The 5097-nt window shown below is 44.5% G+C and overlaps 1 non-coding gene across 1 annotated transcript; it reads right to left on the bottom strand.

Moving 5' to 3' along the window:
• Positions 1–1025: 1025 nt before the first annotated feature.
• Positions 1026–1096, bottom strand: TRNAG-CCC. The gene has a single exon. It is a non-coding gene; the product is annotated as a tRNA-Gly (tRNA).
• Between the last annotated feature and the right edge of the window lie 4001 nt (positions 1097–5097).

The raw sequence follows: 5097 nt of genomic DNA, 5'->3' as shown, positions 1-5097 counted from the left end.
TTTCAGTAGGAAATCAAAAGTAAAATTAAAGTGAGACGGCTGTAAAGATAAGAGGTTAATAAAAAAAGAGGAGAAGCGGGAAAAGAGAAGGGAAGGAAAGAAAGCATGGGACAAAAGAAAGGTTCGACGAGCTCTAAAAAGAGGTCTGAATGAAAAAGTCTTTTCTCCAGGTCTAAGACCACAGAGGGCCCGTGGCGAGAGCAAAGGTCACGCAATGGTGTAAAGTGAAGGGATTCATTGATAGGGTTGTGCCCCATCTCCCTTCACCTCGTCCTCTTACAGATCGGGTCTTGGTTCTAAGCATCCAGGTGCGTGCTAAGGAAACAAAAACCACGATATGACGGTGTCCACGGAGAACAATAGGCTGGGAGCGGCGCAGGGCCGAGGCCTTCCCTCCGGGACGACCACCATCCCGCCTCCCTCATCGCTGCCCCAGACTCACAGAGTCTTGGGCATCTCGTCCTCCATGGCTGCTGCTGTCGCGACGGCGCCTCCAGGTCCAGTTCCCTGCCCTTCACTACCTCCCAAATTGTTTGAGCGGTTATGGCTACGGGATAGCGGGGTTTCTCGGCTGACCAGATGTTACTCCGCCTCCTTCTTCGGCGGCTATTACACTAAACCGCCCGGCCCAGCGCGAACAATGAAGCCCCAATACAAGATGGCGGCGAGCCGGGAGCATAGGAGCAGCCAGCGAAGTTATCGGGACCGCGCAGGCGCAGAATAACCTTGTACTTTCAACCTCCCGGCCGCCAGGCTACATCTCAGTCCATAGGTTCACTTGTTGCGCAGCCGCTCTTCCACCCGACGCTAGGGACGTTTCAGACTGCGCAGGCGCAAAGATTAACTACTTCACCATCTGCGTGAACTTTTTGTCTTCTGGCTGCGGATTCGTGTTTCGACCGTGAATTATAATGGAGTGGAAACCTTAAGGGAGAGTAAAAAGCCTGAGCCTTTCTAAAGGAGTAAAGATACATGAAGACTCTTCAAGCTATCTGGTTTTTAGAGAGCAGTAAGCAAAACAGTTTTGCGCCGCCCGGGAATCGAACCCGGGTCGCAAGAATGGGAATCTTGCATGATACCACTACACCAGCGGCGCTGTTGGCAGTGGAAGCCGCCAGAATGTTTTAGGAGTAAATGAAAGCAGACGTTCATTTTCATATGAAAAGAATTTTCATATATTATTTACCCATTTAAAAGTAAAAGTTTATTGACAGTCTATAATCTTATGTTTTTCTTTTTAAAATTGTTCTTTTTTGGTGCCGTGACTCGGATAATCTTCTGTTTTTCAATGACATAAATAATCTATCTTCTCTCATCCCAAACAACTGAATAAATGTTTCAACTTTCTTTGTACAGAAAAAAAAAATCTCAATTTAAAATGTTTTACTTAAGAAATAAGAAAAAAATTGCCGGGCGCGGTGGCTCAAGCCTGTCATCCCAGCACTTTGGGAGGCCGACGTGGGTGGATCACGAGGTCAAGAGATCGAGACCATCCTGGTCAACATGGTGAAACCCCGTCTCTACTAAAAATACAAAAAAAATTAGCTGGGCATGGTGGCACGTGCCTGTAATCCCAGCTACTCAGGAGGCTGGGGCAGGAGAATTGCCTGAACCCAGGAGGCGGAGGTTGCGGTGAGCCGAGATCGTGCCATTGCACTCCAGCCTGGGTAACAAGAGCGAAACTCCGTCACAAAAAAAAAAAAAAAAAAAAAAAAAGAAATAACAAAAAAATTTTACTTAAAAAAGTAAAAATTTTATTAAGAATTTGTCTTGTTGATGCTAATCAGATTTTTAAGACAGGGGAAGATATTTCCAGATGCCAGATTTTTATTTATATTTGCATTTCTTTCGCGTATTCAATGCACACTGAAAAGCATTTAAGAAACAGCTATTTAGGGTGGATGCGGTGGCTCACATCTGTAATTCCAGTACTTTGTGGAAGCCGAGGCGGGCGGAACACCTGAGTTCGGGAATTCGAGGCCAGTCTGATCAACTTGGAGAAAACCTCATCTCTACTGAAAATACAAAAATCAGCCGGCTGTGGTGGCGCATGCCCGTAATCCCAGCTACTCGGGAGGCTGAGGCCAGAGAATAGTTTGAACCTGGGAGGCCGAGGTTTCGGGGAACCAAGATCGGTGCCATTGCACTCCAGCCTGGGCAACAAGAGTGAAACTTGGTCTCAAAAAGAAAAAAAGAAATGTTTTTTAAACATAGGAGAATTTACACATTGAAAACATGCTGTTGGCCTAGTGGGGCGCTCACTCCTGTTATCCCAGTCTTTGGGAGGCCAAGGTGGGCAGATGACTTGAGCTCAGGAGTTCGACACCAGCCTGACCAACATGGTGAACACCCCACCCTCCACTTTAAAATACAAAAATTAGCTGGGCATGTGGTGCACATCTGTAATCCCAGCTACTAGGGAGGCTGAGGCATGAGAATCGCTTGAACCTGGGAGGCAGAGGTTGCAGTGAGCTGAGACTGTGCCACTGCACTCCAGCCTGGGAGACAAAGCAAGTCTCAAAAACAAAACGAAACAAAACCACACCAAAAACAAACAAACAAACAACAACAACAAAATCCAAAAACCAAACCAAAACAAAAAAGGTGATGTCTGCTTCAAAGTAGTTTCTTCAGGCTAATGCAATCTGGATTTTCATTTTTGGAATTGTCTTTAGAGTCTCTGGCATATTCTTCAGATTATTTCCAAAGATATCAAGTACTATTTTTTTTTTTTTTTTTTTGAGACGGAGTTTCGCTCTTGTTACCCAGGCTGGAGTGCAATGACGCGATCTCGGCTCACCTCAACCTCCACCTCCTGGGTTCAGGCAATTCTCCTGCCTCAGCCTCCTGAGTAGCTGGGATTACAGGCTCACGCCACCATTCCCAGCTAATTTTTTGTAGTTTTAGTAGAGACAGGGTTTCACCATGTTGACCAGGATGGTCTTGATCTCTTGACCTCGTGACCCACCCGCCTCGGCCTCCCAAACTGCTGGGATTACAAGCGTGAGCCACCGCGCCCGGCCTCAAGTACTATTTTTTTGAAGGTGAATAAAACAAATGTTAATGGTGGATGGTATTTTTTAAACACCTTTTTGGGACACCCATATAAAGTGTTTATCAGTTTAATGTTTTTTAGTTTATACACAGTTGTGTGTGCAACGATCACCACAATCAATTTTTTTCTTATTTTTTTCTTTAAACTGATACGGTAAGTCACTACAAGCAGACACAATCAATTTTACAACATTTTCTTCATCTCAAAAAGAAAACCCTTAGCAACTAGCAGTCACTCCCTGTCCCTCATCCCATCCCATGTCTCAGCCACTGGTCTTTCTGTCTCTATAGATTTGCCTATTCCAGATATTTCATATAAATGGAAGCATGCAATATATGGTTCCTGGTGACTGGTTTCTTTCACTTAACATTATGCTTTTCAGGGTTATCCATGTTGTAATATGTATCAGTACTTCATTCTTTTTTATTCCCAAATAAAATTCCATTATATGGATGTTGCACAAGTATTTTTTTAGTACAGTAGTTTTTAAGTTAAAATAGTAATAGGTGCTTAGTATTACAAATGAAACAAAAAATGGATACATAAGAAAAATATTAAAAATGTATCTTCCCCCTCTTGAGGTAAATAGTATTAATAGATTTGTCTGTAATGCTTCACATTTTACTCTATACAGATGCACACGTATACACTTGGGATTTTTAGGTTTTTTTTTAGACAGAGTGTCACTCTGTCACCCAGGGTAGAGTGCAGTGGCGCAGTCTTGGCTCACTATGAACTCTGTCTCCTGGGCTCAAGCAATTCTTGTGCCTCAGCCTCCAGAGCAGCTGGGATTACAGGTGCAACCACACTTGGCTAATTTTTTATTTTTAGTAGAGGTGGGGTTTCACCATGTTGGCCAGGCTGGTCTCAAACTCCTGACTTGAAATGATCCACCTGCCTCGGCCTCCCAAAGTGCTGGGATTACAGAAGTGAGCCACCACGCCCTTTAGTTATTTTTTAAAGATGTAGTTACACCGTAGGTATTACTTGACAACAACTTTTGTTTGTTTTTGAGACAAAGTCTCACTCTTGCCCAGGCTGGAGTGCAGTGGCCTGATTTCAGTTCACTGCAACCTCTGCCTCTCTGGTTCAAGGGATTCTCCTGCCTCAGCCCCACTAGTAGCTGGGATTACATGTGTGGGCCACCACACCACACTAATTTTTGTATTTTTAGTAGAGATGGATTTCACCATTTTGGCCAGGCTGGTCTCGAACTCCTGACTTCAAGTGATCCGCCCACCTTGGCCTCCCAAAGTGCTGGGACAGGGGTGAGTCACTGCGCCCGGACTTTTTTTTTTTTTTTTCTTTTTTTGAGACATGATCTCTCAGTCACCAGGCTGGAGTGCAGTGGCAGTCATCTCCGCTTACTGAAGCCTCCGCCTCCTGGGCTCAGGTGTTTCTGCCACCTTAGCCTCCTGAGTAGTTGGGACTACAGGTGTGCACCACCACACCCACCTAATTTTTGTAATATTTGTAGAGACAAGTATCTCACTTTGTTGCCCAGATTGGTCTTAAACTGCTGGGCTCAAGCGATTCACTAGCCTTGGCCTCCCAAAGTGCTGGGATTATAGGCATGAGCCACTGTGCTCAGTCCTGGCCTAATAGTTTTGTTTTTTTTTGAGATGGAGTCTCCCTCTGTTGCCCAGGTTGAAGTGCAATGGCGCAATCTCGGCTTATTGCAACCTCCGCCTCCCAGGTTCAAGCAATTCTCCTTCCTCAGTCTCCCGAGTAGCTGGGACTACAGACACCCGCCACCACACCCAGCTAACTTTTGCATTTTTTTTTTTTAGTAGAGATGGGGTTTCACCATATTGGCCAGGCTGGTCTCAAACTTCTGACCTTGTGATCCGCCCACCTCGGCCTCCCAAAGTGCTGGGATTACAGGCGTGATCCACTTCGCCCTGCCAATAGTTTTTTATTTTTATTTTTATTTTATTTTATTTTTTTTTTTTTTTTTTAGGGATTACAGGCGTGATCCACTTCGCCCTGCCAATAGTTTTTTATTTTTATTTTTATTTTATTTTATTTTTTTTTTTTTTTTT

This window comes from Cebus imitator, unplaced genomic scaffold, assembly GCF_001604975.1.
Source record: "Cebus imitator isolate Cc_AM_T3 unplaced genomic scaffold, Cebus_imitator-1.0 Scaffold23, whole genome shotgun sequence".
In the NCBI taxonomy this organism is placed as follows: Eukaryota; Metazoa; Chordata; class Mammalia; order Primates; family Cebidae; genus Cebus; species Cebus imitator.
The sequence above is the reverse complement of the archived record's forward strand: the minus strand, read 5'-3'. Positions and strand labels throughout refer to the sequence as shown.